At 41.3% G+C, this 13720-nt stretch overlaps 1 pseudogene; it reads left to right on the forward strand.

Moving 5' to 3' along the window:
• The first annotated feature begins 223 nt into the window (after positions 1–223).
• LOC109648096 (ubiquitin-conjugating enzyme E2 E1 pseudogene) lies at positions 224–860 on the forward strand (annotated as a pseudogene).
• Positions 861–13720: the final 12860 nt, after the last annotated feature.

A 13720-nucleotide genomic window follows, 5' to 3' on the forward strand; every position in this document is an offset into this window, starting at 1 on the left:
ACTTGTACATCACCTTGGGTCGGAACAACAACTCCAAAAATTCTGCAATAGTTGCACACAAGTTGCTGATGTAGTCACTTATAAACCAACTCACATCCTGTAGTTTGTGTTTGTATGGAGACAACATGGCTTTGAATTTTCAAAATGTGGATTTTGTTCACAGTGGTGCGTCCAGGTGGTGGAGACACACACGTGCACGCGCACACACAACGAAAGGCTCGGTATGTCGGATAACGATTCCTGTGCCAGCACCGGCTCTTCCTCCTCCTCATCTATAACTCATCAGTGTCACCATTAGCCGCAGCAGGAGGAGGAGGAGGTGACCCCCCCCCTAAAGAAACGAGAAAGCAAAGCCAGCATAAGCAAGATCTCCAACCTCCTCTCCACTAGTGCTAAAGAATTCAGAAGGAGCTGGCCGACATCACACTGGATCCACCGACATCACACTGGATCCACCCACATCACACTGGATCCATCCACATCAAAATGGATCCACCACCAAACTGCAGCGCCGGCCCTAAAGGAGACAACATCTATGAGTGGGGCCCTCCAGGCTCCGCGTATGAGGGAGGAGTGTTTTTCCTGGACATGGCCTTCACACCAGACTACCCCCTTCAAACCACCCAGGATCTGCCACTGTAACATCAACAGTCGGGTGATCTGTCTGGACATCCTGAAGTACAACTGGAGTCCTGCCCGCACCATGTCCAAGGTCCTGCTGTCCATCTGCTCCCTGCTCACTGACTGCAACCCTGCCGACGCCCTGGTTGGAAGCATCGCCTCACAGTACACAACAAACAGACCTGAACATGACAGGATAGCCAAACAGCGGACCGAACGCTACGCCACATAATCACCAGAGGGGCGATTTTTTATGGTGAAACAGCAGACATGTAATGTATGCAAAGATAACAGCAGTTCCGTAAATCATTCGTGCTTACTGTATAAATGAACCATACACATGAACAGTCATAAACAAATTCAGTTTTATTTTATGACAAAAAAATCTTCATTGCAGATAAACCAAGTAGGATGTTCTCACTTCACTCTTCACATTACACCCTTTTCAAAGGATTGTTTATACTTTGACTATTATACAGTGAATTCTTAGCATCCTGGTACTTTTTGCGGTGGCTGTGGCTGAGGGGTAGAGTGGTCCTCCTCCAACCAGAAAGTCGGCAGTTCAATCCTCAATCTTCCACATCTGCATGCCGAAGTGTCCTTGGGCAAGATGCTGAACCCCAAATTGCCCCTCATAGAACAAAAAGGGCTGCTAAAAGATGCACTGTGTGAATGTGTGTGTGAATGTCAAACTGTACTGTAAAGAGCTCTGAGTGGTCATCAAGACTAGAAAAGTGCTTTATAAATACAAATTATTTACATTGTACTTCACTGTAGCCTCCAGGATTAATCATCTACATCTTTCTATACCTTTATTTTTAATGGTTTTACTTCACAAACATGAGTTGAAGATGCCACAAAATGTAACCTGATTTCTGTTACTATGCCAACCAAGGTACAACAAGGTTGAACACCATCAATGTAGGAAAAAAACGTTAATATGTGTTCACCCAAGCACAGACACATGGATTTCTTTTATTCCAAGCAAGAAACCCTTTTCCTGTTTTTCCGGAACATAACACCCACTCATCCAGATTGTATGAAAATTGCTCTGTCTCTGTTTGCTCTTTAAAATATGACAGGTTGTAGTTTTTCAATCCACCTTGAGCATCCAAAGATACAAAATTTGCTTGAGCAAACACGTCAGTAGCTTCAGGGCTTGAGTGAGAGTCATGCTGAGGTTGCTTTCACTGATTTTAGTCTCGTCCTGTCTCCGTTTGTTTGAGCACGCTTATTAAATTGGCATACCGTTGTAGCTCTCTCCATGACCTGCCACGGATAAAAAATCTGTTTACTGTAAATTGCACCCCACTCCCTCTAAAATACCATCTGCTGCCCAAACAGTGCTGCGCTCCCAACCTCTAAAAATAGCCCTCCTGATTGGCTCCTGAGCAGACGGGGGGTCCACATCAGCCTGAAACCCCTAAACACTTTTGTTCGTGAGTCTGTTTTTGACTTAGGGCTGTTTTTTTCTTCTCCTGCAGTTCACACAAGTTCACTGATCTGAGACAATTTACGAGGAGGAATGACACGTGGTCATTGAAATCAAAAGATCTTATACTTCAGGAGCAGAAATGTTCTCAGCAGAGTTGTTATGTTCAGTGTAATGTTTTTACCAAAGGGTGGCACTAGAGGAGTGTGAAGTGTTCCTAGTGGAAAGGGTTCATCCTGGGCACCCCTAGGTTAGAAGTCAGGGTCTGAAGGGCTATAAAGCCCCACCCCTTAGCCCTACCCCTCCGTCCCAACAGGTATTGGGACAGGAGGAGTGGTCTCAGTAAACATTACTGTCATTCTGCCCATTAGATGTAAGTGGTCTGTATTTATAACAATTTTCTAGTCTTGACAACCACTCACGGCATGCAGAATGGGAATAAACAACTGACCTTCTGGTATGAGGATAACCGCCTCTGCGTGTGTAATTCTATTGCAAATATTTTACTGAAAAAATGGTTACTAATTCTTTTTGCCTCTAAAGTTATTTTAAATTGAGTTTTTTTTAATAATTCAAAGATACACACACCATTTTTTGATGAAATATAAAAGTTTTCTCTAACAGAGTGAGGATATGACACTGTAACATTTATAGTATAAGCTCATCTGATGTTTCCTCAGTGGAGAAAACTGAAATAGCTGATATTTAAATTATTAGGATGTTTTCAAGACAGTATACTGGTTTATACATATGGAGAGTCACTGCCAGTATAATAAATCCCACTAGTGAAAACATCTCTGGAATTATTTTATATCCGGTTTCTGTCAATCGATCCCTTTCACCCAAAACTTACACACTGAACCTTTAAGGAATTACTTTTCACTACATAACATAATGCTCCACAAATTGCAAAACAGGAAGTGTTTCTACAAATGTTGTTGCCATGAAAGAGATCAGCAGCTGTGTACCTTCGTCTCAGTCCAATATGGTGAAATGGAAATAATAGAATCATCAAAAAATCATCTGGTGGCGATTTTTACTTGTGATTTTATCCAATTGTCGACCACTGCAGTTATCAGAGGACATAGAAGAAGACGTGTTCAACACTGCCCCGCCCCCACCACCTACTCACCTGTTTATTACACTTTTATTAATACTGAACACATCACCTGTCCAAATCGCACCAAACCCAGCACTGCACTTCCTCTGCCAATTCACAGGAGACATGTCAAATGTGAGGTGGATAAGATGAAGAGTTGGCAAGACATGTGTTCCACCTACAGACAGACAGGATGAAGGGATGAAAGACAGACAGACAGGATGACGGAATATCTCACTAGTGCACTGCTACTTTGAGGAAAGCAAATGAGGAAAGTTTCTAAAAGAAGCAATATGTATACTATAGTAAAATGGAAATAACAAATAGCAAAACTTCACCTGGACTAATAGTAATATTTGTTGGACGATTTGAACAACACTGGGATGCAGAGGTCACAGAGACACAACTGTGCCTTACAGGGTTTGTCCATTTGAATACATATGCCCCATTTCACATCATAACCTCTGTCTGCTTCGACCGTATATTAAACATGCTGCCATAAGTCTTAAGTTCATTTCATCTTCAAATTGTAGGGATTTTTAGTATGTGACTTCTTAAAAGTTTTGACGTCCTCCTGAAATTTAAGATAGTTTCCAACAACCTCCTCTCTCTGCCCAGAGAGTGGGGCGCAACGACACACACTAGAAAATGCCCCATGAAGTGCAGAACTTTTCCAGCACTGCAGATAAAACAGGAAAAAAAGTCAGGGAATCTATAAAAATCTTCCAGAGGCAGAGCCTGTATCTCCTACTCTGCACTTATTTAAAGGTCACCGGTGGTTTTACAAGTGGAGCTAATGGCATTCGAACAATTCCGCGAATTGGCTGATCTGTCACTGAAGGCTTGTTTATGAGCCGTTTGCTCCTCCCTGCGCGCCTCTCCAACCACACAGCTCATTTCGGCCGCCATTAAATACACAATTGCTCCGATTCATCACTGAATTAGAGCGACTCTGACAGTTCCCGGCAAACTGCTGCTTGACTGCTGATCCAGGTGCAGCCATAAGCTATTATTGTATTAACTGATTAGCAAAGATGATAGAGGTCTTACACTGTCCCACTGCCTGGAGCTGCAGCACAGCTTAGCCACGAAGTCTGATGATGAGAAAACTCGACAGACAAAAACTTATCATAACGTCTTCTATCAGACCTGAGGAATAAAAAACATCCCAGAGACACATTCAGGTGTTTGTTTGACTTCACTTTGTCTCTTTGTGTCTGTGGATTTTTAATTAGCAAATGCCTCATATGCATATTAAATACAACATTCCAGAAAACTGGTTATACAAATATGGTTTTGCTGTAAGAAATACTTTGCTGCTCACAGTTGATAACATGTTGCACCACTGTGAGCAAAGGTCACATGAGCTCAGAGGCTGTGATGGAACAAGTACTGAATCATGATGGTGGATCATGGACCGATCGTGGATTATGATTACAACTACTTTGCTTGGATTTACAAATATACACATATATTACTATTTTCTGCCAATAACTCATTACAGTTGTCATTACTGCTCCCTTCATCTCTGTCAGACTTCTTCTTATAGAGACTTTAGACATTGATTCACCTATTCTTTTATGTTAGACACTTTTCTCATCAGTAAATATTGTTATGTTGATCTGCTCTGCTATATCTGTAGCACTTCCCTGTCAATAGGGTTTATTTTGGTAGTTTTTCCTTCCTCTTGTTGAGGGTTGAGGACAGAGGGTGTCACACCTTGTTAAAGCCCCTTGAGACAAATTGTGATTTGGGAATATGGGCTATACAAATGAAATTTGATTGATTTTTTTTAACTATTTGTATTAATTGGAGGCTAAAAATCAATGTAAGGAAACTTTGTAGTGATGGAAGTGTAAAATAAAAGTGGAATGAGTAATGTCCATTACACATTACGATCAAGTCAATGACATGTGTCTCTGTACAGAGTTCTGTTTGTGTGTATCAAATTGTGATGATTCATTGATTGATTAACAATTAGCCAGAGAAATCAACAATCAATAAAACTACATTCTACCTGAATAGTAAATACAGTTTAATATAGGATATAAGCCTAAATTCTATTTTTTACAGGTTTCCTTTTACTTATTTCTTTTGGTTTTTCCTTTTTCATGCATTTTTAGTGTGTTATACAACAGACACTGCCCTCTGTGTGATGTGGCTGCACAACATAGCAAACATTAAAACCTCCTCCACATCCAGCTCATGCACACACCCCACTGAAGTCATGAGATGGTCAGTAATGTTGATCGTACAGCGTGTTTATGAGATAGTCGATCTTACAGTAACGCTTAAAACAACATGAAAAAAGAACGACAGTGAGTACAAATAATAACAAGGCCAGAGTCCATATGTCACTGAGTTAAACAAAAGATTCATAATGATAAATCCAAAGTTCCAAAGTCTCCTCAAAGCTTCCAGACAGGGGCAGAATCATGATAACCCCCTGTTGTTTGAGTCTCGGATGCATCTTTAACACAGTGGTAAACCAGAGCGCACTACTGCACGGGTTCTCTGAGTGAGGTCAGCCAAGGGTCCTGGAGATTTCAGGGGGAATTATTTAAAGGTCCAGCGTGTAAGATTAAGGTGAAAGGGATCTATTGGCATAAATGTAATGTAGAATAATCCTCATGATGTAGTTAATTTTATCTAAATTGTATGAGTTGTAGTTTTCTTTACCCCAGAAAAGTCCTTTATATTTAAATACTTTATATTTACATTGAGGGGACCCGCTCTATGGAGGCGGCCATGTTTTTTACATTAGTCCAGACTGGACAAACTAAACACCTTTTGAGTTTTTATGACAACTGAAGCTACCACAGGTTCTTTTTCATGTTTGGAAGGAGAGGGTGAGGTGAGGGGTGTTCAGCTGCAACATGAAACTTCAACACTAAATATCACAACATTCTACACACTGTACCTTTAATTTCACTATAATTGAATCCATAAATAATCTGCCGACCGAATGTGTTACTATTTCGGTACTTCCTGTAATAAAATATCGAAAAGAAAAAATCTTGTCAAATGGGGCCCCGTGGTGTAACTTGTAAAAGTTTGAGAATCACCAGAGAATCATCAATCCATTCTGTGACAACATGGCTGGCTCATTTGTATTTGTGTTTCAAAAATAAAATGATCTGTACAGGTTTAGTAAGGAAAACAATTTATCTACTTCCCCTATATCATAATATTGAGAGCACCTAAGCTGAAGCTGGGTTTCATTTCTGTGGCTGACATTGAGGAAAAACAGCCATTATAGCAGAGCACAGTGCCGAGGACAGATGCTGATGCTCAGCTTGATGTCGATGTATAATATTGAGAAAGGTCCTTCGTCTCTGCCCGCCGTTTTTACTACAGTTCTATCTCTCCCCTCCAGCTCTGTGGAGGGGTGATAGGACAGAGGTGCGCTGTAATTTTCCTGCGTTTTCTCATCTTTATCTTCTCGGCTGGTTTGGCACTGTATGAGCGGAGCGTGTCCTACACACACCCATGAGTGTAATCTCACATTGTGTAGCAGCTTCATTTAAATGAGCCTTTCTCAGGGTCATCACCCCACTCTCACTCAAACACACCTCTTCACAGAGGGACTCCGGGCTGCAACCCACACTGGCCGTTACACACAGCACACCAGAACACACACTGCACACACACCGAAATGCACAGCACACAAAATACACACAGCAAACACAAAAACAGACGGCGCACAACAACACACAGAGCAAACACAAAAATAGACAGCGCACAACAACACACAGAGCAAACACAAAAACAGACAGTGCACAACAGCACACAGAGCAAACACAAAAACAGACAGCGCACAACAACACACAGAGCAAACACAAAAACAGACAGCGCACAACAACACACAGAGCAAACACAAAAACAGACAACACACAACAAAACACAGAGCAAACACAAAAACAGACAACACACAACAACACACAGAGTAAACACAAAAACAGACAGTGCACAACAACACACAGAGCAAACACAAAAACAGACAACACACAACAAAACACAGAGCAAACACAAAAACAGACAGCACACAACAACACAGAGCAAACACAAAAACAGACAGTGCACAACAACACACAGAGCAAACACAAAAACAGACAGTGCACAACAACACACAGAGCAAACACAAAAAGAGACAGCGCACAACAACACACAGAGCAAACACAAAAACAGACAGCGCACAACAACACACAGAGCAAACACAAAAACAGACAGTGCACAACAACACACAGAGCAAACACAAAAACAGACAGCGCACAGCAACACACAGCACACACAAAAACAGACAGCCCACAACAACACACAAAAACACAGTGCACACACAGAAAACACAATAACTTGCACAGCACACAGAGTCAGTGCAATGAACTAGACAAGGATTGGATTCACTCTCCAATAGACATCATTCTGCATTTGTATTAACAGCATGTATTATTAATAACAGTGTTCTCTTTGTGTGGCTTCTGATTATTTGAATAGTTTCTGCACAACAAAGGAGCTCAGAGGAATGAAAGAGCTCATACAAAGCACAAACATTAAGAGAAACAAGAAATGAAAACACTCAACCTCACTCAACTCATCTCAACCACTTTACATCATAAGGTCAAGACCTCACAGTGTTCTATAGAAACCCAACATGAGCAAACGTTGGTAAGGGTGGATAGAAAAAGAATCCTCTTTATGGCCATCTGCCTTGACCAGTTTGGGTGAGCGGAGAAAAATGGAGAGCGTGGACAGGTCAGTGGAGGAATAGAGGGGGAGAGAGAGGAGAGAGAGACCAGGAACAACTGTGTAACCAACGTCGCTCTCCTCTCTCTCCCCCTCCCTCCTAGATAGATGGCGGCCGACATGGGTTAAAGACTGTTTCTTTATTTCCACTTGCTCATTGTTTTTAGAATATATATTAAAAAATAACAACAACAAAAAATAGGGATATATAGGTAGAATTTAGCATCAGACGGGGGATGACACTGACCAGGAGCTCACTGTCACCTATAGAGACGTCGTCAGCACGTAACAGCAGCCTGAAGACTCTGATTGGTTAGAAGCCTTTCACAGAACCTTTCAATGTTTTGAAACCAAGTTGTTTTTTGTTATACAAGTTACACGCTGCAGCTTTAATGAGAAAAGATTTGTTGATGCCCCAGAAAAGACTCAACATAAAGCATCATGGTCCATCACATCTATATGATGGCTGAAACTGCATCCCATCAATATTCTGACCCTTAGAAAGAAATGGGTGATGGTCTGCTCTACGCATCCGTGTATTATCTCCCTGCAGGTGCTGTGAGTAGATGGGTGTTTGAAAACGGCGGAAGAAGCAGCATTAGAATGTGCTGGAGCTCTGTCAGCTGGCTGCAGGCCTGAGCTCACAGCGGGGAGCCCTGGCTGGACAGCTCCTCTCCACTGGAAGGCAAATCACATCACACCCACCGTCTGAACCGCACACGATAAGGCTTCATTACCATAAGTTTATTTTCTCCTGTTCAAGCTGCTGCTAAAACAAAAGAGCAGTTGATTATTTTTCCTTGATCATTGTAGCATTCAAGGCGCCCGATTTGAAAGGGGAAGTGGGGGGGGGGGGGGGGGGGGGGCACACAATGAAATCCCTCCCAGGGAGACGGGGAAGGCTGACATGCATACAAGGCAGGGAGGACGGATGGATTCTAGAGGTGGGACCAGCCTGTCCAGCCTCCACAATGGACCTGTGAGACAGAAACACAAAAGAGCTGAATCTGACAGTCAGTCCACTCCGATGTGTCCCGTCTCCAGAGATGACGAGCTGGCCGCTGGCTCCTCCACCTTCACAAAAGCCTCCTTCACCATTGTACTGAATATTTGACAGGTTTGACACATTAGACTCAGTTCAAAGACCTACGGCCACACGGGGAATAGACTCATTTAAACAGGAGAGGGATCAAACTTTTACTGTATGTGCGTATCTGTCTGTTTTAGCTTCCATATGCAGTCATGCTTAAACCGTTCCTGGTTCTATGTGCTTGGGGTTAAAAGCTAGTGCCCTGCAGGCAGACTTACCTGCATGGGAGCTGCACATGTGAGGTACAGGGTGAGTACTGGTGGTGAAGAATAAACTAGTCGATCAGCTGTATGAACACATTATACATATACAGTCAGTTCCATGCACCGTCATTACACACACCACACTCCACAGACCCCACTTGGTCTCTGTAAAGCAGCAGTTCTCAACCTTTCCATCTAGTGATCTCTTAAAGAGAAGATTATGGCCCGAGTGAGAGTATGAAGTGTGAACAGTTCAACTAAAAGGGATTAATATGCCTCCAGCTCCCTCATGAGAACCCACACCCCCAGTAGCACCACCATAGTGCCTGTACCAGCACCTGCAGCCGTTCCAGCGAAAACAAAAACAACCACAACAACAATGAAATTGAACTTGTGTTCCCTCTGGCTTTTTTTCTACACTGAGCTAATATGTGTCAGTACAAATTGCAGTTTACTGTTTATTCACCCTGAGTACAGGGTTTGTCACAGTGAACTTCAACATTTGTTAAATAGTCGGTAAAGAATTTTCTCCTGGGCTAAATTTGTCTGGCTGTGATCTTATACTCTATTAGTGTAATGACATAATAGACATGGGGCGACAAAGAAGACATGTTGGCGAACAAAATACAAAAGTCAGAACAATAAATAAATAAATAATTAAAATAGATGAGGAAAATAGACAGTGTGCATAACAAAGGGTAATTACATGGGGTGCATTAAAAAGGATCTAGGTGTGAAGATTGACACAGTAGGGTAGTGTGTTAGTGTGTGTGCAAGGTAAATGATAAATTATATTTTATGGTACATAATAATTATTATTATAATAATTATGCTAATATATAATATAATATAAAATAATGCTCTGACTGCATATGAATGCAACACTGGTTCTGATCAGTAGTGAAACAAAAATGTGTTCTTTTTTGTTCATGCAAGAACTTTTTAAACCTGCATGAGAATATTCAGCTTCATTTGAAGATCGGCTATCCTCAGACGATTTCCCCTGAATGAATGAATAGGTACTGGACAAACTATATATAAACATACACATTCCAGCTTCCAATCTGTTTTTAATCATTGCATACCTGAAGCGAGCATCAACAGCAAAAATCTCATTTTCACATGTAGTGAGGAGAGCAGTGTGGAAGCATGTGTTTAACCTCCGAGCTCTGGCTCTGTGTCAGCAGGACTGATTGGCTGGATGAGAGGGCTCTGATTGGGGACAGCTCTCACTAACTACGTGCTAATTTTAAGGCTTGATTGGTCAGAGAGGAAATGCAGAGTGAAGGGCAAACCAACCTCTGTGACAACATGGCGGACTGTCTTCATGCAGCCACATGTCACACGTGTGTTCCAGCAGCTGGGCGCCAGTTTGATGTGCCCCATTATCTTTTTGTCTTTGATAAACAGGGATTAGCATTTTGCACAGAGCTGCATCTGAATGGAGAAACAGCATCATTGCTAAGACGGCTGGAAAACAGAGGATTACAAGAGGCTTTATGCTCTGTAATTTGATTTTAAAAGAGTCTTACCTTTGTTCTGTGTGCCCAGTTCCCATGTGCTGGGAGGTTGAGATTAGCACAGAAAATCGAGTTTGTGACAAAGCCGATTAGCAGCTGAAACAGCGCAACAATGGTTTTCTTGTTAGAAAATCTGCATTTTAGAGTAAAATTTCTCCCGTCAAGCCAAGAAGTCTTTTTACTTCCTGTTCCAAATTTATGGCAGCACATGAATCGTATCATAGTGTGTCCCACGACGATAAAACATGGCTGTAACATGTATTTGCTGGAGCAGTCATTAGTAGACAGGTAGAGTTTTAGACTTGTCTTAATAAGAAACAAACAGTGAGTTCATTGAGTTGGACATTTCTGTTGGTGCTGATCAGGAGTCAGCTGCAGCTGTACTGTGGTTATATACTGCCATCTGCTGGATGAAGACACTACCACATGTTACTGCATGATGCAATGCTCTGTACTATCACTTTCATTTTATTTTATACATATTTTTATTTTTAAAGGATAAAATACTACTACTAGACAACATCATTTAAACCAAACATGTTTAAATGACGTTGAAAATTAAAATGAGCAGAGTAATTGAAAAGCCCCAACAAGTGTTTCTAAATCACCACTGATGTTCTCATGATGACAGTTCTCCTCTCCATATTTTAAAGTTTATTCAAACAAGTAGAATATATCTTTATTGTCTTCAGATCACTGAACAAATAATCAATAACAACATAGAAACCTAACAAAACAAGAGACTGCAACTTACATATTAGTGTGAATGATGGAATCAGAAAGAAACTGTAAACCATCAAAGTTCGTTTTTTAAAGGTTTCCATAATGTTGCATTTTAAAGCCTATGTTATCACATGACCACAGCTGACGACAACTGGCCCATGTGTTGCAGGTGAAAGCTCAATGTGCAGTTTGTGTAGATTATAAAGTTCTATTTCCAAAATACAGACTCAACCTTCAAGCTGAATTACTGATGCCATCTGCATAATAAGGTGAAAATGATATTCCAAAATGAAGTAGAATGTTGTAAAAGGGGGTGGACTCGTACAATGAATAAAAGTGGTCCCTACACTGGACCCTGCGTTACGCATGTGTGCAACTGGTGCTGATGAAGGCTGTTTGTTTTGTCCTTATGAGGAAGGCATGATGTGAACCAGAGTGATGCAGTGTGATCAAATGATCCTCCATCAGCAAAGAAACTGCCAACCCATCAAAACTACCTGGGTAAAAATTCAGCAAATCATTATTCAATTACATTTGCTTTTTACTGACCATGTACAAAAACGACTGACCCTAAACAAAGAGAAAAGATGAACTGTAACAGATTGAGCTACTTTTCACTGTGTTTGAAATGTGCACTAACAGTATTATTCACTGGTTAACTGGTGACTAAACTGCCTGAGGTTGTCGGTTCATGTGAAAAGGTACTGGTGAATGTTATATGGACCTAATGTGTATGTGAGTGTGTTGTTCTTGTGATTGACTGGTGACCTGTGATTGTACAGATTTAAAGTCAGTGGATGGTTGGGAACACTGACAGCCAAAACGGTTCATAGCTTCAACAAATGGAAATAGTATGTTCTTTTACCTAACAATGTTTTCTCAAAAATGCACATTTAGTATCTTTGGAAACTTCTGTCCACTTCAGGGGGAGGCTCATGGGAAATGTGGTCTCAGTTTGCACCATCGGTGTAGCGATCAGTCAGCCACCTTACTTACCTTTAAATGTTCCTGGTGCATCAGACCAGCGCTGCCTTTCACTTGTCATGGCAGAGGGTGTGACTGCTCAGTTTAGGATGTAACAGGAGAGCAGTTGCAGACTGTGACCAATGGAGGGCACATTTGTTACACCTCGATATGATGATCAATTCTAGAGTCACACACTTGATATTGTATTTGTCCAAATAAAGAGTTGGATAATCTGTGGACAGCCGCCTGCATCACTTACCAGTCACATTCCAGAGGGGCCTATGGTTCTGCTTATACTTTAATTTAAGTCAAACTATATGTTGGAATACACAAAGTTATCAAGTTCACAGGAGCTTCATATGCAGAAAACTAATTCACACAGGTTTGTGCAGCTATCCTTTTACTACTTTACATTGGCTTCCCTTGATTGTAGACTGTCTTACCAAAACCCTTAACTTAACCTTGACCAATTAATACATGCCTAACCTTAACCTTAACCTAACCACAGTTTCCACTTACCTTAACCAGGACCCACCGGTCTGGAAATGCTGGAAAAGGTCAGAGAGAGGCACCAAAAATGAGTAAACACACACACACACAGTTGTCTCTGTATAGTTGTGAGGACACCCATTGACATATGCATTCCCTGGCATCTTACAAATGTCTAACCCTAACCTTAACCTAATTCTAACCCTAAACCAAGTCTTAACCTAAAATCAATCAATCAATCAGATTGTATTTGTATAGCCCATATTCACAAATCACAATTTGTCTCATAGGGCTTTAACAAGCTGTGACATCCTCTGCTCTTAACCCTCAACAAGAGGAAGGAAAACTACCACATAAAAACCTTTTAACAGGGAAAAAAAGAACGTAGAAACCTCAGAGAGAGCCACATGTGAGGGATCCCTCTCCCAGGACGGACAGAAGTGTAATAGATGCCACGTGTGATGGAGAACGTCAGAAGAGTATTTACAGCATTGGTTAGAGTACAGTAAAGGTGTAACAGTTTGACATCTTTAACCACTGCAACAAAAGGCAGTTTACCTGTGATCAGTAACAAGGCCAAAGTATGAATCAGGGTATAAAAGAACTGTGAACACTACAGTTCATTGGCAGCCTGAGCTGTGTCTAATAAAACATGGTATAAATAAGAAGTGGGAAGAAGAGCATCAGCAGGCTCCTGAACATCTGCTAAAACAGCTGCAGCAGTGGTTGGGAAGAACCATACAACCAATAACTATATGTAGCAGATTGAGAACGTAATTTAAAAACTATTATATCAAATCTATGAAACTGTCTATCCACTACATCTAAAACAGC

Source organism: Paralichthys olivaceus, chromosome 20, assembly GCF_024713975.1.
Source record: "Paralichthys olivaceus isolate ysfri-2021 chromosome 20, ASM2471397v2, whole genome shotgun sequence".
Taxonomy (NCBI): domain Eukaryota; kingdom Metazoa; phylum Chordata; class Actinopteri; order Pleuronectiformes; family Paralichthyidae; genus Paralichthys; species Paralichthys olivaceus.